We start from the raw sequence: 25,595 nt of genomic DNA, 5'->3' as shown, positions 1-25,595 counted from the left end.
TTGGGAGAAAAGGGGATAAAATACAAAAATACAAAAAAGAAAAGCTGTTTCATCATTTTATGTTGCAAGACAATTAAAACTTCCAGATATGTAATGAAAAAGTAATCTACTATATCCACACAGACAAAAACAACAATTGTACATCTTAATATCCTAAATTAAATATTATGCATGAGCTAAAAGAAGAAATGTCATCATTTACTCGCCCTATCCCATTACTTACTTTATTCTGTGGAACACAAAATGAAACATTTAACAGGATGTAATGGATTGACAGCCTCATTCCCCATTCTTTTTCATTGTGTGAAAAAAGGAAAGAAAGTCAAAGGGGTTTGGAACAACATGAGGAAACTGTGCCAGAATTGAGGTACGTCACTGTTTCTCCACAGATTGTGTTCTGTGTTAAATCAGGATTAATGAAGATTGTTGCATGGATAAGAAACAGTGCAACATATCTGTTCACGGAGATATTAAAGCTGCAATGTGTTCTTCTCTTTCACAGCTGCTCTCCAGAACACTTCATATGTGTCTAACATGATCAGTATGTGGAACTGGTTGCATTTACCCTACAATAAATAAACCAACATCAGGGAAATATAGTAATTTACTATCTTCTTTATTTGATTAGATGTTATTTACTGACAGTCAAAAAGTCAGGATCATTGTGACTATGTTGTCCAGACATGGAATTTAATGTTTATCCATGTACTTTGTTGTCTTTCTTGCAAGTTTCTGAAGGAGAGAACGAATTTTCCCATCTGTTTTTCATCTATTTGCCCTCAGACAACTTGCCCACAGACCACCCAAAGAAGGTTCACTGAGTGTGTGATGCATATTGAACACAAAACTGGAAAGCTCTAATCAGATTGCTTGACTGAAATATAATGTATGTCAGGGTGTACAAATATATATATAAAAAAAAACATTAAATATAGTGAACACTTTTGAGGAAAAACTAGTCACTGGATTTGGTACAGTTTGCCAGGTTCATGGTGTCACATCTAAAATGTTGTTTGAGGCAATTGGAAACAAGTAAACTAGAACTGTACTGTACTGAACTGTACTGTATATTCCTCTTTGTTTTCTGTCTGTGTAATCCATACTTATGATTTTGGATGGACATCATTTTGGATCACAAATACACATTTTCAATTCAATTCTTCTGTTTTCTTTCCACACTCTCAAAGAGTCTGCTACACCATATTTAAAATTTTTCCATGCCAGTTTATTGTGGTACTGTGTCATCCATTTATGATTTACCAATCTGAGTAACAAAGCACCACATAAAAACAAAACAAACTTTGTTAGTTGCTTCCCTGTCTAAAGCTCCTTTCACACCATATGTGAATTTTCACTTCAATTATTCGCCATGATTAAGACTTTGATAAGAAACAGTGGATAGCTTTAGAGCCTTTCACACTTACCTTTATCGTTATTGTTGTGCTATCCTACAACTGTTTTTTTTTTAATATTGAATCAAGAGTCAAACTGAAGATGGGTTAAGTTTGTTGGGATTCGTTTTTAGTGCTTGCATAATAGTCTTGTAGCGTTTATATCTTTCCACGATTAATTCCTAACAGCAGTTAAAACATGCAGGTTTATTTATACAAGTACACAACACACTTAGATGTTCATGACAATTACATGTTTTCAGTAAATTGGTTTTAACAGTTAATATTATTTTGTACACTCGACTCTTTCTAATCAACCCTCAGGCTGTGATGTACATGTTTATACTGCCAGTCCTGCAAGTGAATTTGAAATAGTTTGCGAAAATGTCTTGAATCGATAGAGAACTCGCTTGTCGTAATGTGATTCTGTGGAGGGCACTTCAACAGAACACCAACAATGATAGTTATACTGTAAGATCACTTCAAACTGAATTTCCAATAGGGAATTATTTAAAAAGTGAATTCTGAATGACACCTTTTAGCCCGCCAAGGCTCTCACAGTGAATGGTAAATTCTTCGAAGGGAATAGGACATTGGGATGATCAATTCTGAATGGAATGCATCCTTTAAGTATTGTTCTTCTTCTCATCCATAATACGCGGAGGGTGGACCTGCGGCACCAACTGTACCAGAGTAAATTGATCGTCAATCAGCGCCACCTATTGCAAAGACGTGAATGTGCTTAAGGCGAGTATTCATGTAGCTTTTTGTGTGAAGGGGCCATTTGTGGTCTGTGCATATTCACATGTTGTACACATACGTACTTTGCGTATGCACCAAACACAAGGGAGTCAATCATGATCGTGCCAAGGAGACTGTAGATGCCAGGAATTAGAGTGATAAAGAAGACACTACTTCAGAAGACATGGACTAAAAGCACTTTCATTCTGCCTTTAGGTCCTTTTTGGAAGTTTTGGACCCCCATTGACTTGCATTATATGGATATTAACACTTCATATGGCTCTCAAAATATGGCATAAGAATGAGAGAATTATAATTTTTGGGTGAACTATTTCTTTAAGTGGGCAGTTCTTGGCAAAAATAAGCTGGCATATGTATCTAACTTTATGCCAATACTCAAACATCTGACTACGGGAGACTAGATCAGTGTCAAATAAAATTTGAGGATTTGAAGAATGCCATATACAAGGATGGGAATTTTTTTCCAACAATTCAAGCTTTCAAGGGTGGCACAACATTGCTCAAACAATGTTTGCGTTACTTAAATACTGGTGCAAACTTTTGTTTGAAAAATCTGAAAATAAACCTAAATGTAAATTTTTTTTTACTTTACATTAAAATCTGACTCCTTATGCAAGTTTAGAATGCTAGGTAACAGCCGCAAGGAATAATACAATTATCTTTATCATTGGTTTAAGACTGCCCAGCCTCGAAAAGGATTCAAATACCAAGAAGGATGTACAAAATTGTGACTTTCCCAGTTGAATGGAACACAGCAGACTGAAATGGCACAACTTATCAGTTTCATGTGTCAGGAAGCCAAACTATCATGTACAAGGAACATTGACAGATTTTGAAATTATAGTTAATAATGCAGATCATATGAACTTAGCCATACTCCTATTGAAAAACATATTTGTGATTTACCTTTTAGTGCATCCAAAATGCAAGAGGTGTAAATTCACGTTTAGTACTTGTGGAGGCAATTAAATCATGAGTTAATGTATATATACATTTACACAGCCTGCAGATGTTCATTGCTTTGGTTATCTGAAAAACAGACATTACATCAGTTGGTTTCTGCCTTTATTTAAGTCTAGATAGTCTAGTGAGTCAAGCTGGAACCCTTCACACAAGCACTTCCCCTGAGATGCTGTCTATGAGAGAGAGAGAGAGAGAGAGAGAGAGAGAGAGAGAGACTGAGAATTTAACCCCTTACCACACACGGAGTGTCTCTATATGGTCACAATCCATACCATCCACTGAGCCCACTGGTTTTATGAAGTACTACATAATAATGGTGATAGATATCTATTGATAGTAAAACACTCTCCATACAGTATGGTGTCATGTTACAGAACGTTTCTCCTAGAAAGATGCTTTTTGAAATTGTTGCAGCTGGTATTACATTAGTGGTGGTCCAACAACACCGAAAGGCAGTTCTCTAGGTCTCTGTTTACTTCTAACGTGAATATGCCTATTTTTACCTACATGTAATGCAACTGCTCAAGCAATTCAAGATTGTCCAAACAATTTTTTTTGTTTTCACCAAAAACTGTAAGCGTCCTCACGCATGCATGCGTCAAGTGAAAGAACGTTTAGACAAGGATTCCCTTTATGCAGCCTTTATGTCCTTTCCGGGCTTTAAAATTTTGTACCCCATTGACTAAGATTGTATGTACAAAAACACATCTTACATCCTTCAAAAAAATCTTAATTTGTGTCATAAGAGTTTGAGACAGCATTAGGTTGAGTAAATGATTAGATAATTATAATTTTTGGGTGAATTATTTCTCTAAATGTCTGCGCCTAACACTGGAAAGCTTATCTAACCATGTCGCTTGGTGCATATCGTCAAAATATCAAACCCAAGGAAAGAAAAAGCTTGCACACTTGGTTCAAAGGCATAATCTTCCCTAATATATATATATATATATATATATATATATATATATATATATATCTCGATTTACATTGAAACTAAAGACTGTTTTTAAATTTTGTTTCTGCAATGAGAACTTTGGTACTTTTTTGGCCTCTTAATAACTATCCCAGAACATTGTTCCTATGGACATTGTGGTCAAGATTTTTCTTTCCTTGGATATAAATAATATTGTTAGTTTATAAAAAAACCAAAAAACAATATTAGACATTATACAGTGTGTTCAACATTTTATTCAGTACAATAATTGGTAAGCTAGTATTGCATTCCAAACATCGCCACAATAATTAGCATATTGATTTCGGCATTTCCATAGTACTAACTTTTTTGGGGTGCATTGCATCAACGGGGATGAATAGGGTAGCAGATGCCGCGACAGGGGGCCCCCCTGCAGCCACAGGCCCCTGGGACACAAGCATGTGTGTTTATGCTACCCTGATCACCAATCACTTCTAGTTGATCAGGTAAATATTCAGTTACAAAAAGCGAAAAGACTATTCAAGAAGTATACTCCCAAAAGGAATGCAAGTGGTAGTACAACATTTAAAACGTTTACACCAACAGTAATTACCGCAAATGTCTTCTCCAAAAAATTACTTATTTTATTTTCCAGTTTTTTGTTTAATCGAGGCTTATTTTCATCAGCAGTCAGTTGATCCTCCAGTGAGGCGACTTGGAAGAAAATGACATCATATTTTCCATTCAAATAAGGCAGACATTGTGTAAGTGGATACTTTAACAACTCTGAGAGCAACTTAGCACAATTAGACAAGGTGCACAGCCTGTGATCAGCACATTTTTTACATAAATTCTTCTCTATTACAGTAGACATTACTTTAACAACGATTCAAGTTTTACATTTTCGGAAGAAAATGTGATTGGTGCTAGCTCATGCAAAAGTTGCCACCATTATGATAAGGCATTGCTGAGGTTTTCTTAATGGTTTTAAGTGCATTCATGCGGTTAATACAGTATTTTGGGTTATTGATTTGGCATTGCTATGTGGTTGTTAGGGTGTTAGGATGTGGTTTCTAGTTGGTTGCTTACTGGACCAAGCCAAAATAGCTTATGCCTCTATAATATTCTGGTCTCTATGACTCAGGTCCCACCTTTAACTTAAGTCTATAGAAAACATTTCTGATAGTTTTATCAACTGCTTGATGAAAATCATAGTTCTGATTATTTAGAAAAGTAATGGCACACCCTATCATCGACAAGCAGCATGACTTGAGGCATCATCATTTAGCACAAACAGGATGGGACGAGTGACCCACCAAAGATTCATATTTAGCGCCAGGGGTTTGCTCAAATCCCTAACCCTGACTCTGAGCAATAATAGTGATATTGGTCTGAGCAAGCACCACTAAACTAAATAAAACCAAAGATAGTCTTATTCTACCTGTCCCAAGTTCTTAGTTAATGTGGCTGTTAACTGAGGATGACTTTGAGAAGTTTTCTCATGTGAACCACTTTTTTACAATAATAATATGCAGCTGTGGGAAACCTCAGCACAGTGCCAAACCAAAGGCCTTGAACTTCTGTAAAGTGAACATGGGATTTTTCCCTACCAGGCAACATCAAATTGAATTCCTTACAAACTTAATAAAAGTCTAAAATGCTTTTCACTTGTCCATGAATGGTTATACAAAAAAGCAGTGTTCTTTAAGGGATTGATTAAAGATGTTCTAGCAGAAAGTAAAGGTGAGAGACAGACTAGAAGTCGCCTTGGATTAGTCCTGTGATTAGTAGGTAGCGCTACATGAATGATTACATACATTTTCTCATGATAAAGGTACAACTCAAGATTATTATCAGCTGTTGCATATCAGACTTAAAGGTTACAGGCTTAAATGTGTCTGTGGCAAAGTCATAAACATACCTAAATTGCCAACATGTGTCTAATTAGATTCAACACTGTTTAAAGAAACATATCCTTCGATTATTTGAAAAAAAAAAAAGAAAGAAAAAAAAGCAGTTTGAGAGGGCAACCTTGGTCAAGTTAACCCAAGTTATAAAACATCTTTCTGCTTTTTGTGTATTTGCAATAATAGGACTTTGTGTAAGAGCCATTGACACATAAACCTGTTCAAATTTTATTCTCGCTGGTGACATGACTGCTAGTTTTCCGGCACAAACATAACACAGACACTATAAAAATAAATACTGGGGAAATTCGGCATGGTAAATAAATTCTTTGCTATGACAAGTTGCTTGTTGTTACAAAGGAGGTTTATTATTCTCCAATAAACCAGTCTGTTAGGTTTCCCATTCATCCCAGTGATTAGGAAAATGAAGTTGTTCAGATGGCCACACTGATCGCACTGTGAATTTGGCAACAGTAGGTCGAAAGTTGTGCTGTTGAAATAATTTTGTGTTTACTTAAATTCGAAGCACTGCCTCCAGTGGGCAAAGCTGTAAGTGTTGTTGAATGTATGGACAAGTTTGAGCTCCAATTTCCGAGTGAAATGTCCACAGAGTGGCGCTGTAATGATTGTAGCTGGCAATGGCAAAGGCGAAGACGATGACATGAAGAACCCAAGTGCAGTTTAATAATCAAAGTGAAAACCAAAAACCCTAAAAATAAACATGAATAAAACAACATAAACTTGAAACTTAACCATGAACATGGTAGGCAAGGCTTAAACTTGAACAGTGCTACACAAACTAGCATCAATACTAGGCAAGAGACAATGGCAAACATGAGGGTATAAATACATGGACATGGGGAAACATATGCCAATGAACAAACAGAACTCTAAACAAGATAACAAGACAATAAACTAAAACCAATGACAAACTAGAACTGATGAACCTATGAAAACAAGACACATGAACATGGAGGGAAACAGGAAGGTCACATGACTAGGAAACAGGAACAAAACATGGCATGGAACATGAACAAACTTTTCAAAATAAAGGACATAAACAAAACATGAACAAAAACACATCTAGAAGTTACAGGCGCCAAAAGTGAATGGTTTTTAGTTTACCCCCTAACCCAAACCCCAACCCTCAACCTAATTGTCAGGGGAGTAAAACTTTTGTGAAATTGCAACATCATTGTTTATGTGAACGTGATTACTTCCTGGTTCCTGTGGAGGTAACCCTCCCAATATTCAAAACAAGCAAGTACAGCACCCCCTCCCCCCATTCAGGCATTGTCATGAAATATTCAGTATTTGCACCCCAATTTAAAAACTAACAAACAGTATAGCGATACATCACTTTAGCATGTTTATTTGGAGTTAGGATGGCCAACTGTCTCATATTAGCTGGGACGTCCTGTCATTTGGTTAAAATAAAGATATTGGGACCGTATTTTAGAAGCAAAATGCTACCCCGTCTAATGTGGTACTAGACTAGACTAACACAATTAGACAAATTAAATGAAAGCTATTGATGTTTATGGGGCATTTATGATCCTATAAACATTGTTTGTTTTTTTGTTTAAAAAAACAACAACCATTTATTTTTAATTTTTTAGCTGGTCACTAATATGGTTTGTACTGGTCTGGCTTGATAGTTCAAAAATTGTGGACACTTTTCAGCTGGTCAGGTTTGGAGACCACATAAAAACCTATTTGGTCAGGCTGGTAGACCAGCTTAGACCAGCAACCACCTGAGGCTGGTTTTATCTGATCTTTTCAGCAGGTAAATCAGGTCATCATGTATTAAATCAATTAATGTTTACATTTTAATGTTTGCGGCTGCCTGTGAATCTTTTCTCACTTAATGCTAGAATGCACTCATTTATCATCAGACTTTCAACAACGAGTAGCTTGAATTCATGCCAGCGCCTCGCATGGATTACAGCCTTGACAGTCGTAGATTCATCAGTGAAAAATTAGACGCAAACAATACATTTTTCTGGGCCTTGACTTCAGGGAGGCCACGCTTTCCTCTTGCATGGCACTAAAACTGGCGCCAACTGATAAGTACCCATACACAGGCAACACATACCATCCCCAAGAGCTTATCGATTCCATGGTCTTTTCAGCCTGTAAAGGTTTGCAACCATCCCAGTGATAGCTGTTAGGCTCAGCCATTTTTAAAAGGCAGACACATGGCTATTTTAAAAGGTTTTATGGCCCTAGACCAATTATAGAAGGTTTGCCTAAAAGCAGATGTTGTTTTTTCGGCTTTTATGTTCAGCCATGAATAGCAGAAGCTAATTTTCTCCTCATAAGAGAGTGGAAGGAAAATAGATTGTCAGTCCTCAGAATCGGATTAGCTTAAAGCGTGAGATGACAGTGGCTCTGACTTGTCTTCTCATATTACAAGTACAGCATTTTCCAAATGGACAATTTAAGTGACCGGTCAGAATACATACAAACAAAGCAGCTACAAATAATCTGTTAGCCTAGTTGGCATAGAGAATATCTTTGGCAATAAATATGCATATAATAGTTTATATTGAGGAAAAAATACGTTTAGGTCTTTTTTTTTATTTAGTTACTTTATTTAGTTGTATTTTTTTTGCAAAGATAGCTGGAAAGAAACAAGATTGTTTCTGCAAATTATTTTTTTACCTATTCTAATGACAAAACATTTTGTCCCGCCTGTGAAACAACTTCTTACTTTTCATCCCCTCCTCTCTAACATAACATACACTTTTCACAATTTGCCAATTCCTGATTGATAAAAGCAATTCCTTAAATGTTTTATTTCTCGCTGAATATCCTGTTTCACTTGTAAATACAACAGATTACAGAAATGAAATTGGATGTGGATATTTTTTTCAACTGGTTGATTTTAATACCTGAATTGTTTCTCCCAGATGACAATGACAACAATGAACAGAACAAATGAAGACTTTTGCTTAAGTCTACTTCTCCTAAGAATTTGGTGAAATAACTTAACTTATCTAACTTATCTGAGATCTCCATTAAGTCCCCTGAATATTGAGAGAGCAATCTCTGAGCAGGAAAATATTCCTCTGGGATGCTAGATAAGCCAAAATATTTAATGGTTGTTAAGGATTATCATTACAGTTAACAGTGTTTTGTGACATTGCCAACAATTGTCATAGCTAAATTCCAACAAACCCTGACGTTATTTATCAAAAACAACAATTAATTTGATTGACAATCAACAATCCAAGTTTTACAAGTTAGAGGAAGGCTCTTAAGCACACGTACATAGATGTACTGTACTGTAAATAGAGGTCCTGAACATAAATTCTAAGGAACGGTTTGTGACAGTTTCACAAACTACTATCAAAAGATTCCTTGGAACAGAAGTAGCTCAAGATTATACAATTATAATTGTTTAGTAAAAGCTTAAGTTGCAAACTGTGTGGGCAAGTTAGAATCTTATAACAAGCAGACATTGTGGAATGAAAATTTGCTTTTTCTATGATACATAATTTCTATTTATGTGCCAAGCGCTGATTGTGTGTAGCCCCTATTTATTTTAGTTATTTATTTTTCCTCTGCTATGGAAGTCTGTAGCAGCCCCAAGAACAGTTTGGTGGAAAGTTGTAAAATGTGGCACACTGATTAGGGTGGGCCTTAATAGTCTTCTGCCAACTTTGCTGACTCCTACTTTCTAGCACCAATATTAGTTCAAAGTTTGACTATAAGTTAACATACAACTTTGATTGAACCAGGTGCCATCAATTTCTGCCATCATAATCATCTGATAAAATATTGTCAGATCATTAACAGTTATTAACAGCTACTCTGACAAATCGTGATATTTAGACCTAATCTTTTTTTTTTTGCTGTTACCAAATTACACCCTTACAAATTTTATGTTGATGAAAGGTAGCATCTCAGGCTGTATCTCAAGATTGCTTTGTCCAAATTATACAAAATTGGTATGCATCACTTCAACTGTGATTTGAGCATATGTGCACCATTTGGTGATTATACTTTTATTTTTACTGGTGAGAAAATAAAATCTGCTTATCACTTTCCAATTTTTCCAAGGTTGGCCACATTGGCTTTCCACCACTTTGAGTTTGGGAACAATCCTAGTTGCGACTGAGCTGTGAATATGTGTATAATACGTCAATGAACATTCCGCGTCCAATGAATTCATAGCCTCGGCTGATGAAATCATTAGATGTACCTGTAGCCAGGCTATACTGTAAATCATAGTGTCGTCAGATACTTCTTTTTGAAGAGCAGTCCTGGGGCATCCCAGTGTGGCAAAGAAGAGCAGCATCTCGTTCCGTTCTTGCTCAGTCTTATGAAGAGGTCCTAGTCTTAGCAGGAGTCCGCAGTCACGTGGCTCACAAATGAAGCAAGCGAGTAGAGGATGCCTCTTAGAGGGCACCACGACTACAAAGGCTTGGCAAACCGAAGTGGAGGCCACATAGAACCTGGCAGTGGCGAGGCAAGTGCCCGCTGACAGTTATTCCTACAGAAAATCCAGAACTGAAGGAAACTGGCAGTTAGCTGGTTCTATAATATGAATTTAGTAGAGGGAAACGCATACAGGCGCATTTGTGCCATGTATTCGCCACCACGATCAGCCCCCCCGGGGGGGGGGGGGCATTTGGTGACTCAGGGAGAAGTAGAGGAGACATTGCGCTATTAACTTAGTCCTCTTCTGCCCTGTAAAATTTACCCAGACCAGTACCAAGTGGAGGGAGCCCTAGCACTTAAAATGGTCTCGATAATCTGTTCCTCTGTTGGTACCCTACGGGGGCCAAGCATGAAAGGTTTCACAATTTGGGCCGGGGATGAATATTGTCCCCTGAACCTGAGAAAGAAGGTCCTTCCTGTTCGGAATCGCCCAAGGCGAAACGTCGAGGAGAGATATCAACTCCAAGAACCATATCCTGTTCGGCCAGCTTGGCACTATCAGTAGGAGGCAAGACCCTTGCTGGCGAACATTGGCCAAGACTCCTGGGAGCAGAGAAAGGGTCATGTATGTGTCATAACGTCCAGACCCAAGGGGGCAGGGTAACTCAGGGAGAAGTAGAGGAGACATTGCGCTGTTCATAGAGGCGAAGAGGTCCTCCTCTGCCCTGTACAATCTCACCCAAATTTTCTCCAAGTGGAAGGAGCCCGAGCATTTAAAATGGTCTCGATAACCTCAGGAGAAAGCCCTGTGTCCCTCAGTTGGTACCCTTAGGGGCCAAGCATGAAAGGTTCCACAATTCAGGGCAGGGATGAAATATTGTCCCCTGCCTGGACAGTAAATCTGCTTCCACATATGGGCATCCAGGGATATAAGCTAACAGGAGCTGCCCTGGACCCCAAGGAGAATCCGACGCATCAGAAATACAGCTGACAAGAACGTGGATCTCCCTGATGTTTTATGTAAGAGGCTACCGCTGTATTGCCCTCCCGAAACCAAGACATGGCAACCTCTCGAGACAGTGACTGTGACAACCGAGCTGACGACCCTCCTATTCCCCTTAAGCTGGATGACCACTTAAGGCCGCTACCCAGCCCATCAGGGAGGCATCTGTCATTAGAAGCCTGCAAAAACAAGACGCACCTAGAGTGGGACCCAAGGTAAAAAACCGGGGTCTGAACCACATAGAAAGGGAACGAAGCCCACAGCGTGTAATCCTTATTAGCCTAGGGGATTTCAGGGTGTTCTGAATGGACTCAATTCTAGCAGGAGACAGTTGTGCCTGCATTGTGACTGAACACCATACGATGCCCCAATAGACAGTGTTCTGAGTGGGAGAGAGGACGCTTTTCTTGGCGTTGAGCATAAACCCCTGTGCTGAACTGCCAGTTCCTGGAACTGCACTAAGATCAGCCAGTCGTCTATGTAATTCAGAATGCGGATGCTCCGTAGTCGCAAAGGAGCTGGCGCTGCATCATGCATTTGTGAATGTGCGGGTAAAAAGGGATAGGCCAAATGGAAGAACCCGATACTGGAACCTCAGGAACTTCCTGTGTTGTGGCAGAACTTCTAAATGAAGAAGTAAAGAAGTGCGTCATAAGATCGATGGTGACCAGCCAAACGAGACGTTGGGCTTGAGACACGATCGTCTTGATAGGCAGCATCTAGGACTTGAACACCCAGACTGGGCAGTTCAAGCTTTAAGATCTAAGCCAGACACCACCCCTCACCCTCCATGGGAACCAGGAAGTACTTGGTGTAATAACCTAACTCTCTCTCTGATAGGGGAACACGTTCTATGGCCCCTTTAACCAGGAGATTTGCGTTTTTGATTTTTTTTGCTTTTCACAGTAGACATAACAAATCCGGTTTATGGTAGTGAGAACCACGCCGTTGAAACACGGAAGGTGGTGAGTGAATACAATTCTGTAGCCCTTTCCTACTGTCCTTAAGACTCACAAAAAAAGTATATATCTGGCAGAAGTTTCTACACTGCCAGGATCTCTAAGATGGGTATTACATTTTTAACACTTCCTGTTGAGGGGGTGTCGAGTGTTCCACGTACAGAATAAATGCAGGGAGCAGCGAAAACACCCAACCCTTAATGGGAGCCTCTGCCACCCAAAACACCAAGAGGTGGCGGGAATGGAGAGGCTTCACGTGGGTACCGGGAGGGGTGAAGTGGAGCACGCGCCCCGTCCCAGGGGAGCTACCCCTAAATCTAGGCACAAGACCATCAGGGTTTTCTCTTTTTAGAAATTATGGTACTGAGGTCTTGCTTTGTGGGCTGCCGAGGGTGACGAGACTGTCCCCAATCCCTGGGAGGAGGAGCACGACTCGCCACGCTTTGTTTTTGAGCCTCCCTTCTAACGGGACCGAGGCGGGTCTGGGAGGCCCGAAGGACCCACCCCCTGAGTGAGGCGAGGGAGGAACTGCCCGAAGGCTTCCTCATGGTTTTAAGCCTCCTAGAACCTGGAGATAACCGTGGTCATGGCGTCTCCGAATAGGCCAGTGGGCGAAACCGGGGCATCAAGGAGGAAGGCCAAATATGCCTCTCCGCGGTGACCAAGGCAGACATAGACCGGCCAACAGCATGGGCTGTTTGCTTGGTCACGAGGAGAGAAAGATCTGTGGCTCGGCGAAGCTCAGAAAAAGCTTGCAGGTCAGCCTGGTATGCCTGTAATACAGCCATAGTGTGCAGAGCAGCACCAGCCTGACCTGCTGCTTGATAAGCCCTTCCCACTAAAGTGGAGGTTGTTCTACAAGGCTTTTGAGAGAGGGCTTTTTGAGTGACGATGCCGAGCCCTGCGAGAGATAGCCTCTTCGACTGGCGGTATCACTGAATATCTCGGAATTTCCCCAGATTACTAGATACAAATCTATCCCCTAACTTGGAGGGTTTGGGGGTCTCTTTTTGGCATGGCCAGTCCAACTGGAGTCTGGCCACCGCATGAGTTACCACATCGAGCAATTCCTCCACTGATTTTTTATCACGGACGGAAAGCTCGGAGGCGGGTAGAGACTCGAGGTCCCCCTCATGAACCGAAGAGGCGCTGGAACACGCTTCGAGATCATGGGAAGGACCAGCTGGGTTTGGGGAGAGAGAACGAGAGAAAGGGACAAACCCGTCTTGCTCCTCAGCCAAATCCATGCGAAAGCCCCATGAACTAAGCGTGGGTGCTGACTCCCGGAAGCAAGCGAGGCGAGCGCGAAGAACTTTGCCCGAAAGCAGATCGCAGTGCTCGCACCCACCCCGCTGCAACGCAAGAGCAGCGTGCTCCTCCCCCAAACAAACAGAGCAAAACTGATGCATGTCCTCTTCGGCTATAGAGCAAGAACAGGGGAACACGCATCGTTTGCCCTGGCTTTCAGTCATTCTCTTTTTTTATAAATATATATATAATATTTTCGGGAAAGAAGAGAATGGAGAAAAGGTTCACTGTGCAATGCCTAACCAAATTCTAACTCCTAGCAGAGGAAAGAAAGTTTTGACAGGCTTGTGAAACACACACACACAATCGCTCTGAAAAAGAGGATCTGATGACACTCTGGTGACGCATCCATTTATAGCCTGGCTACAGGTGTATCTAATGATTTCATCAGCCGAGGCTATAAATTCCGGTCAATGTTCATTGACGTGTTACACACATATTCACAGATCGGTCACAACTTGGATTGTTCCCAAAGCGCTCTTCAGCGCAGCATCCTAGTGTAGCTTTTTGTAAAGGGAACTACTGTATCTTTGCAATTATTAAGTGTATACAAAGGAAACATAGTTAACTCATCAATACCATTTTCTAAGGGGTACCTGAGCTGTATACGTCTGTATCTTTGCAATGATTTAGTGTATAGAAAGGAAACTTTGTAAACATAATTAATACAATGTTCTAGGGCAGTGTTTCTCAACTGCTGGGTCACGGCCCAAAAGTGGGTCGCAGGTCTATTCAGACTGGGCCTCGAATAACAGGGAAAGAACAATGCTATGGTTCTCCCATTGAAAATTTTCAGCGGCAGGTTGATTTTTCCTCTTCCATTGAAGTCTGTGGCAGTCCTTAGAACTATTTGGTGCAAAGTTGTGAAATTTGACACACTGATTGGTGTGTGCCTGAATAGTCATTTGATATATATACACTACTGGACAAAAGTTTTGAAACACTTGACATAAATGTTTCTCATGATCTTAAAAATCTTTTGATCTGAAGGCGTTTGCTTAGATGTTTGAAATTAGTTTTGTAGACAAAAACATAATTGTGCCAACATATTAATATATTTAATTATAAACCTACAATTGAATAAAGAAAAAGGTTTTTGAAATTGTTGACTTGGACCAAATAATAAAGAAAACCAGCCAAAAAGTGCCCAACATAGATGGGAAATCCTTCAATACTGTTTAAAAAGCATCCAAGGGTGATACCTCAAATGTTGGTCAAGAAAATGTCCAGAGTACATGTCTGAAAGTTCTAAGCAAAGGGTGACAACTTTGAAGATGCTAAAATATAACACAGTTTTGATTTATTTTGGATTTTGTGTAGTCACAACATATTTCCCATAGATTCATTCATGTTATTCCATATTTTTGATGACTTTAATATTGTTCTAATAGAAAATTATAATAATGAATGAGTAAGTGTTTCAAAACTTTTGACTGGTTTTGTGTATATATATACTGTGTATTAACAGTTGTTTTTAGGAACTTAACCTACAAATCGTCTCGGTTACAAAAAGCGCAAAGCATAACCGTGGTTCCCTGAATGGGAACGAGATGCTGCGCAGTCGCATTGGGACACCCTGAGTGTCACGTGGTCTGAAGACCTTGTACAATCATGCCAATTTATTGGTTGGTGGTGCTTAAGCGACATCCATAGGGAGCTACGTCACAGGCTCCATGAAAAGCTCCCTTTGGCGTCATTGAGTCAGATTTTCTGCAGGAAGGCATGAGCCTATGCAGCTGCTAGAGATTATGGCCATCTAACACAGCGTCTCGTCCCCACTCAGGGTTATGCTTTATGTAACTGAGACATTCCCTATCGTTGGAACTCAAGCTGCGTAGTCTCATTGGGAACAATATACATTCACGCCATGCGAACAGTAGCTGCCAAATGTCTACGCCCGTGTGACAAGCATATAGTGCCGTACAAGCAAGCCACTCTCCTGTTCCAACAGAGAGAACCTGGAAAGCAGGATTCAAACCCTCATCCAGATAATAAAATCTAACAAATGAATGCAAAAAGGATCATCCTGCTGCCATACAAATGTCCCCCAAGGACACACCTCTAGTCAAAGGCCACAAGGATGCAATGCTCCTCGTAGAATGGGCTTGAATACCCAAAGGCAATGGTAAACCACGCTCTTCGTAAGCACTTTAAATTGCATAAGTAAACCAATTAGACAGTCTTTGCTTGGACACTGAAACACCCCTGTTGCGGTCACCAAAGCACAAAAATAACTGCTATGACTTACGGCACTGGCTAGTATGTCAACATAAACTTGCAGTGGCCGAACTGGGCAAAGCATATTCAATCTTTCATGCTCCGCCTCAAATGGGGGAGGATAGAAAGCATGAAAATTAATAGAAATCATGTAGAAACAACCTTGGGCAAACCACTCTTGAACACCCTGGCGCAAAATCCATACATAAGGGATTTATTGACAGAGCATGCAAATAACCAACCTCTTTAAACGATGCCAATTCTACTAGCACAGCTGTTTTAAGTGTTGCCAAGGGCACAAACAGAGCACCCAAGATCACCTCTAAAATAACCGATAAATCCCATAAGGAAATGTGGATGGGACGAAAAGGTCTCGCATTGTGTGAAGTGGAAGTTGGCCTGATAATATTTCAGTTGCTCTGTATTCCTCAAATTGACTCTAAACAGATTAACAAGGCAATTAATTAAGCACAAGATGAAAGCAAACCAGCAACGATGTGACAGCCAAAATGAATAGCCACAGGAAAAAATAAAAATGCTAAGATTACTTGAAAAAAGGGGCTTTCCCTTTGTTCAAACAGATCTATCTCTTTCACAGATCCATGAAATCAGATACAGGTATTACATGTGGAGCTCAAGCCGACATGGGGGGTGGGGGGGCGACCACCCCTTTCTCCTGATTGGCCCACCTGGGAAACAGTACTTCCAAAAGCATGAACCGAGCTACCTCTCAGTCTATCCATCTCATCGGCGTATATCAGGTTTCTCTCTCTTTGAAATCGGGGATGGGTTCAAACAGCCCACAGCCACTTATGAGGACAGCTCAACTAGTACAATGTCTGCTAATAAGGGCTCATTTCACTCAGTCTGCGACCAGACAGAGAACCAAGAGCCTAGCCATTGTGCAAAAACTGGCTTGATCTGTGAAAATGGCCTTGTGTGTGTAGGCATGGGAATAGTGCTTTGTTTTTTATTATACAGTTTTATATATATATATATATATTTTTACATTTGACAAAATTAACACTTGACTGGAAATGACATTGCTTTTCACTGACACTTTTGCCTCTTGGTATCTGAAAATTTATTGAACATTTAGGAGGGACATTTTTGTAATTTGTGTAAAAAATGTACAGTTTTGTAATGGTTTGTTTATATAAATTTTTGTTTATATGATTATAGTAAAAAAAAAAAAGATTGAAAGTCTGAGTCTTGTACAAAGGTAAAAAATAATACAATCTATCTATACAATATTAATGATGAAAGCATAGTATAATGTTTCCAAGTTTTAAAGTGACCTTCACACACACACACACACACACAAAAAAGAAACATTCTTCTCTTCTATGTCATACCTTTGTTCAAACATCCCTAAGACATGTTGTCTATAATCATTCATTGCATTTGTAAGCTATTTCAGTTTAGCCCTCAGGAGTCTTATCACTTCTGGTATGCACTTGCAGAAATGCAAACCTCTCTTTTTAACCTCTTTTCAACTTAAACTTTCTATGGACCCATGACATCTATTAATTTAAATAACACAAAGTTGATATTGCACTTGGGTTAGAAAGGAATGCAAGTGTAATAATTCAATATTTTGGCTTCCAAATAATTAAAAAACTGCATCTTGTATAAATGGCAATGGGCATCATGGAATAATAGGCCTACATATAAGTGCACAAATAGGTTTTACAGCATAAGATTTATATAGGTGATTATTCAAATATTTATACTGAGATCAGTATTAATATATTTTGTTATCGAGCAAAAATATATTAGAAATAGTCTTTGAAAATTTTGTTTTCATGATGCACGATACCATTTAATTGTCCAGGCCAAAATTAAAAATGACAAATAAAAAACTTGATTTATGGATGTCATTTCATGATGTGCTACATTGAGGAAAAACTCATAGTCATTGTACAGTCTAAGTCTTAAAGGAAAAGCAAAATTTTAAATTCCATCCAAGATATATGTATCTGAGTTTCTTTCTTCATCAAAATAGAATTACATTTTTAGGATTTCATTTCAGGCCTCCTTTAAACAATGCAAGTGAATGTACTCCATTTTTGATGGTCCAAAATGCATATTTAGTGTGCATCAAAATAATTCATATAATCAATAATCTTTTTAACTACAAATGTTCACTTCCATACACCTCTGTGACGTGCGCTCATGAGAGGGATGAAGTAAGCAGTCACGCGTCACGTGGAGGAAGAGGCAGGAAGCATATTTCCTGTCTGTCACTCACTTGATGTTGTGTCGATGAAGTGACACTATGGGTCACTCTTGGGAACCCGAGACAACTTCTGATCTTTGAAAAAAGTCCAATGGGAATTGGCGAGTGGCATTTGCATGGCACTCCCCTGCGCATACAGGAGCTGGCGTGCGAACTGCTCGAATTTTCTTTTGGAGCTGAGCGGTCGATGCTCACTGAGCTGAATTTCCCACGGCTTCCCATTCACTTGGATGGATTGCTGGATTCTGACGGCGCATTACAGCAGCTTTTCCCCCCTCTGCACTGGTGCACTGCAGAGATTGCCCCTGGGTGCTTCGGCAGAACAAACTAAAAGAGTATATTATAAAAGAGTATAATTCCTAAAAGATTATATTCTAAAAGAACACACGCATGGAAAAGATGCCTTTCCGCTTTATAACCTGTTTGTGCTCGTTATCTCTCGCCTTCTGACGGCCACGATTGCTGTCTTTCGTGCCTGGGCGCTGCCAATGCGGCGAAAGCATTCATGGATGCATCATGTTCTCACTGCGAGAACATGACCATGGCAACGTTGCTGTCAAAGTTGTGGCATGCAAATACCACTCGCCAATTCCCATTGGCCTTTTATCAAAGATCAGAGGTGTCTCAAGCTCCCAAGAGTGACCCCTAGTGTCACTTCATCGGCACAACATCTCGTTCCCTCCATAAGGGAAAGGAGGTTACGGAAGAAGCCAGGACGTTATTGTTTACGAGAGAAACTTGCACAGAGTACAGACCAAGTGCCGTTCATAAACTAAAACTGTACAAAAAAATCAAAATCAAAAATTAAATAAAAAAATCCTTTCCAAATATTAATAAAAACAACATTACTGCAGTAAATAACCATCCTTTATTTCGTAGCAATGCCGTTGCATATTCTACTTGTGCCTTTTCTTTAACAGAAATATATAGGCTATATGACTGTCTGGAATTCAAGCCACACAAGTTGTAGTTATTGAAACCAAGTGCAAGAGCGTTTACTGAGATTCACAGGGTTTACAGTGTTTACACAGTGAGATTAATGGTACAGGTGATATCACACAGAAGAGAAGCTTCACAAACTGAAGAAGAGGTTACAGGCAAAACCACAGGATAAACACTAAACAGATATCGACAAAGATCAAGAGCAAATGCAGACAGGTATCTGTCCTTTTTGTGAGACTTGACAGTAAAGTGGCATGAGTGTGAGTTATTTATGCAGGCAGTGATGAGTGAGTGAATTGATTGCAGGTGCGGTGAATTAGAAATCGGGTGATGAGGAGCAGAGCGCTGAGGGAGGTGCAGATCCCGAGGGAGGTGTGACAATGACAAACTTTTCGCACATATCTGAGTTCTCTGGAAAAACAGCACGGGCACAGCCAATGAATTCAGATATTGACCCTTTGTTTCTTTTGATGATCTGAAATCCTCAGGGGTAAATTGTTCACAATATTTGAGATAATGTAGGGGTGTACTGATATCCAGGTTCAGCGTGATAATCCAGAGCTTCAATCGCTCATGATCATGGATAAGCAATCGATGAAAAGCGTGCATTTCCTTTGGGGTTTCTGAAGTTTGAAGCATCCAGGATACACACACCAAATGAACATTTTGAACAATACACTTATACAAATACAAATCTACAGCAAAGACAATTAAACTTTTGTACAGCGATGCTTCTCTAATAAACAATGGCGTGCTTCCTGCCTCGTCCCTCATGTGAAGCATGACCTTACCAATGAGCTTACGTCATCCCTCTCATGAGCGCACGTCGCAGAGATGTATGGAAATGAACATTCGTAGTTATAAAGTATATAAGTATTGTTTTGTTTGTAAAAATAACAAATTGTTTGGGTTCAGAAGAACTTTATTTGTCGGCTGGAGTCATGTGCATTATTTTGATGCACCCTAAATATGCATTTTGGACTGTCAAGACATGGAGTACATTCACTTGCATTGTTTAAATGAGGCCTGAAATGAAATCCTAAAAATCTTCAATTCTGTTTTGATGAAGAAAGAAACTCAATACATACAAGGATACATCTTGAGGGTGAGTAAATTATCAGCAAATTTTCATTTTTGGGTGAACTATTCCTATAAGTCATTTTGAGTCAGCCAGATGTATTTTAAAAGAAATGAAGGCAATATTAATAATATTAAAAACAGTATATTTATTTTTATAACAATATGTGCTTATTATGCATGATACATTGTATATGTTTTCCAGTATTTGTCAGCAGTTCACCTTCAACCTCATAAATCAAAAGACAAACAGACCCTTTCTCTGTCCATGCTTACTTGTTTTTCACCTGTTGAAAGTTGAGTTTGTTTAAAGTGATCACCATGGTTGCAGAATTTGTTGGTAGCAAGCTTGTCACGCCATGCAAACTGTTTGTTGAACCATATGAAATGCAAACTGTCACTGTAGCCCAACAAAGCTAGGATTTCACCAGGCTCCTACTCATTTTGGTTAATTAATGGTGCCTATTTAGGCAATTATTAGTTTTGCTCATACTACTTATTGTATAATTATTGTTGTTAATATTGCTCAAACTTATAAAACAAACCCCCATGAAAAAGCTCTAACCCTATTAGAGGGTGAAAACCTTCATGGTAAACAATTAGAGGGTGAAAACCTTCATGGTAAAACCAGGTGTAATTGTTGCTAAAAAAATCCCATAGACCCATAGAGGTACCTGGGCCATATGTAAGGACCAGAATATCATAGAGACTTGGGTGTAGCCTCTTTTGACTTGGGCCAGTAAACATCCACCTAGCAACCACTGCATAGCTAAAAAAAATCAAGCAGCAAGTTTTCTACAAGCATGCACCATTTACATTTTCTTCAGAAAATGCTAATATCTTCTTTACCAATTAAGGTTACTATATTTACAGCCCATTGAGAATAAGTCAAGGTTTGCATTTGGCAATGTGTTTCATCATCATGTTTGGATGTGTTGCACTGTTGTGTTTCCTTTCCGTTGTCAGTGAAAGCAGCCTATAGCCTAATACGCAACACAAAACACACACCCACATATATCCTATATGTCTCATAGCAGACTGACAGCAAGCTATGTGTACCTTTCAACATATTCTTATAATACAGAACATCCCTTTTAAAGATATTTGTCAAGCATAATTTGCAGTTCTAGCATGACTCATGCAATTAAACATTCACCTGTTTGCATTTTTCAGACTGGGTGGAAACGAACATTACTTTCTTTCCATTCACTGTGCAATAAAAAAGTGAATTTATTGTAAATGACGCAAAGTGAATTGCTAAATGGAATTAAGACACATTTCATATTGAATTTGGCTGTCAGACTGTTTGTTTAGGCAGCTGAGCATCTTGTAGTCAGAGGATGTTTGGTGAGCACGCGTCAAGCCCTCTGGGCATTCATAAGTCATCACTCTTTATTTGTTAGGGCAGCCCATGCAGGGCAGATGGTCACAGGATACAACACAGACACAATCTGGAGGCCAAATGGCAAAACAAATATATATATATATTCAGGGTTGGGAAGGTTACTTTTAAAATGTATTCCACTACAGATTGCAGAATTCATGCTGTAAAATGTAATTTGTAACATATTCCATTAGATTACTCAAGGTCAAATATTCTAAATACTTTGGATTACTTCTTCAGTACTGGTAGATTTTTTCACTTGTTTTGAGTATAAAAATTCTGCGAGTACAGTAAGACAAAATACACATGTTAAAAATACATTCTCTGAAAAACCTAAATATCTTATGCAGTGTTGTTTCTATAACAGGAAAACAATACATTATCAAGAATGCGATTTTTGCCCTAATATCAAAGGTCTTACTACAAAAAAGAAATTATAATCCAACACGAATTTCTTGATTAAAAAAAAATATGAACATGTCTGGTAACGTGCATGTAAAATGGCTAGAAATAGCGTAAGCCTAAAGCTGACAATTTACACAAGGATTATTTCTATTTATTCTGCTCCAAACTTACTTCAAACGTACTTCTCTGTCTGCTCGTATGAATGTAACACATCATAAGAAAGTGTTTCACCGCTGTTCAAATGCACTTTGGATCACATCATTTATATTTATAAATGTTATCCATCTGAAATGACTAAATATTAAATTAAATAACAATAGAATTCAAAGTAATTTCTTCAGTATTAAAAATACTGTTTGAAATGTAACTGTATTCTAAATACCAATCATTTAAATATTTAATGCTTTAATATTTAAACTATATATATATATTTATATATATACGAGTAGCCTAATTAAGTTTTTTTTATTTAAATTTTATTTTATAATTTTTTAAGTTTACCATAAACATATTTTAATAACAATAATAATCATAATAAAACATTTATCTGTCCTACAATATGTGTGCGAACCTTTTTCTGCATGATACCACCTTTTTACTGTATGGCGAAAAACATGTAAATACTGTCTTTTTAATTTTCATTCCTATTTTTTTTTTAAATGAATGCATTGACTGCATTCATCAATCTTTACCATTCAACACAGCCAACAAAGTTTTTGTGAAATCTCTTTAATTCATTGGAAATATGTTGAAATATATAATTTTCTTAGAACCCTATACCTAGAATTTCAACTATAGCATTGTTTAATTTTTATTTTATTGGGTAGCACTTTACAATAAGGTTCCATTTGTTAACATTATTTAACAACATCTAGTTCCCCATCTGTCGCTCACTTCGACGTTGAAGAAGCGACACTAGGGGTCTCTCTGGAGCGCCGAATATACCTCTGAACTACCGGGTACATCACCGCGAATCCCCTGCCCCCCGGCACGCTCGCTGACTTCCGTCCCGGCTCGAGGCAACAGCGGCTCGCCTCACAGCCAGCCTGCCTATCCTCTTGAGCCCCCCAAGCTGGATGAGCTAGCCGCTGCATCGGCGAGAGGTCGGGCATCTGACGTGAAGGACTCGTCTGGTCTGCTGCCTTTGGGCCAGCACGCCCAGGCTGAGGCTGACACCCAGATGTCCGACATGCTTGCCCAGGCCGCCGCCAGTGTGGGGTTGGACTGGAACCCTCTGTCCTCCCCACAGCCATCGCAGCTAGATGATTGGTTCCTGGGGTCTGCGCGCTGCTCACAGCTACGGCCCACCCCGGTCCCTTTCTTCCCGGAGGTGCATGATGAGTTGACGACTGCATGGAGAGCACCCCTCTCTGCTCGTCACAAAGCCCTTCGCTCATCCGCTCTCACTACCCTCGACGGCGGAGTGGCCCACGGGTACATGGCGATTCCCCAGGTGGATAGGGCCATTGCGATCCACCTGTGCACCAAGAACGCCACCATCTGGCAGGGTCGCCCTGTACTCCCCTCCAAGGCCTGTAGGATAATTGACCGCTAAAGCCTACAGCGCCACCGGACAGGCAGCTTCCGCCCTGCATGCCATGGCCCTCGTGCAAGTCCACCAGGCCAAGGCACTTAAAGATCTGCATGAGGGTAGTCCTGATCCCGACATACTGCAGGAACTGCGCTCAGCAACCGACCTCGCACTCAGGGCCACGAAGGCCACAGTGCAGTCACTCGGGCAGGCGATGGCCACACTCGTGGTTCAGGAACGTCATCTGTGGATGAACTTGGTCGAGATGCACGACACGGACAAGACACGCTTTCTCAATGCCCCTGTCTACCAGTTCGGCCTCTTCGGTGACACCGTCAAGGACTTCGCCCAGCAGTTTTCCACGGTGAAAATGCAGATGGAGGCCATCTCACACATCCTGCCCCGCTGCAACCCTGCCGCCATGGGCCAAGCCCCGTCTGCTCGCCGAGGGCATCCCCCTGCGGCTAGAAAACGTGCTCCGCCTCAACCCGAGCCCAGCTGTCAGCCCCAGCATCGAGCACCCCGCAGGAAGCGCATGAACCCCATCTCACAGACCCCCTCGAGGACCCGGAAGGGTCCCAGGCGTTCCTGAGACATTCAACCCAGAGACCGAGACGCTCGCTCCGGAGCTGGTAAGCAGACCACTCCGTCCCCTGGTGGAAGGCCAGGAGGAGAATCTTTATTTGAAGTTATTTCATTTGCCACCCACATTCTCAATAAAAGACCGGTTTCCTTTGTCTCTGGGTCACATGGCTATATCTTGGCCTCTGAGTGGACTAGAAGCTCAATCTAGGTGTCAATAGAAAGATGAGATCCTCCCCTTTTAGATCACATTTTATCAGAATATTTCAATTTGTGGTATTAAGGCGACAATAATTAACAATACAGTCACATTTCTGAGACTGAGAGCTTTCATTTGATAAATTACTTGTCCATTTATGTGTTATGTTAAGGACTTTATATAAATATTTTTACCCCATTACCTCTGGGGGCACAAATTTTCTTGAGGCCTTATTTTGTTATTTTAAGTAACATATAAGCAGATGCATCTCTGAAAAGTTCAGATTCTTAGCTTTCAAATGATACCTCTATGTATATGGAGACTTTAACGATTTAAGTGTAAACTTTTCAACAATATAGCTCAATAGAATTTAAGGTGTTTTAACAACATTAGTTTACATGAACTAACAATTAAAAATAATTGTTCTGCATGTATTAATCTTAATTAATGTTAATATCAACATATACTAATAGGCTACATCTTTAAAATCAAAAGTTGTAATAGTTAACATTAGTTAATGCACTATGAAATTACATGAAATAAAAATTAACAATTGTATATTTATTAACTTAGATTAATACATTTTTTAAAACATATATATATATATATTGTTTATTATTTGTTCATGTTCTAATGCATTAACTAATTGTAACAAATGGAACCTTATTGTAAAGTGTTACCTTGCTGAAAAATAAATAAATTATATCACACAAATTAGAATTGTTAACTGTATTCCTGTCTCAAATTTTTGTAACATAGTTTCAAAATTAGTGGTCCAAAACAGCGCACATTATTGTATTTGTCTTCCTGAAGTAGACAAACAACATTTTCTGAAAGTTAAGCACCAAGAACTAGGGTTAAGCACCTTTTGGACCATATTTGTGTAAAAGGCCTATTTATTTGCTAAGGGACTTTCATAAAGTGAATATTTTGTCATAGCGGAACAGAAAAGAGGGAAGCATTTAATTTCACACAGAAACTCTACTTCAATGTTTTCATCTGCTGCCCCCATCTGGTAATGCCGAGTATCAATTAACATCAGAAGAAAAGTTTTTATCAAATGTTACCAAACCCTTCACACAGTCCCTTATAAAGTGGCTCTTTATAGACACTGTTTTTCAACAACTCCAGTGAAAGCCTGAGATGCAAAAAGCATAAACCCAAATGTCTCCTCAGCAGAACTGTTGCACCTTGTCTAAATTTGACAATTTAGACTCAAACTGAAACATTTGGTAAGTTCGAGTCCAGCCACCTTGTTTCACCTCAGAGCCCCCCAGTGTGGCGGGGTCCATGAGTTTGGTGTCGGGGCAGAGGGTACAGGTTTAGGTAACTGGAGCTCTCATTAATACAGCAACAAAAGCGGTTCTGTTCCGCTCTGCCTGTGTATCTCAGAGGCAGGTGGAAAGAGTATCCCTGCCGCTTTG

The sequence above is a fragment of the Xyrauchen texanus genome, chromosome 25 (genome assembly GCF_025860055.1).
Source record: "Xyrauchen texanus isolate HMW12.3.18 chromosome 25, RBS_HiC_50CHRs, whole genome shotgun sequence".
In the NCBI taxonomy this organism is placed as follows: Eukaryota; Metazoa; Chordata; class Actinopteri; order Cypriniformes; family Catostomidae; genus Xyrauchen; species Xyrauchen texanus.
Note: the sequence above shows the minus strand (reverse complement) of the source record.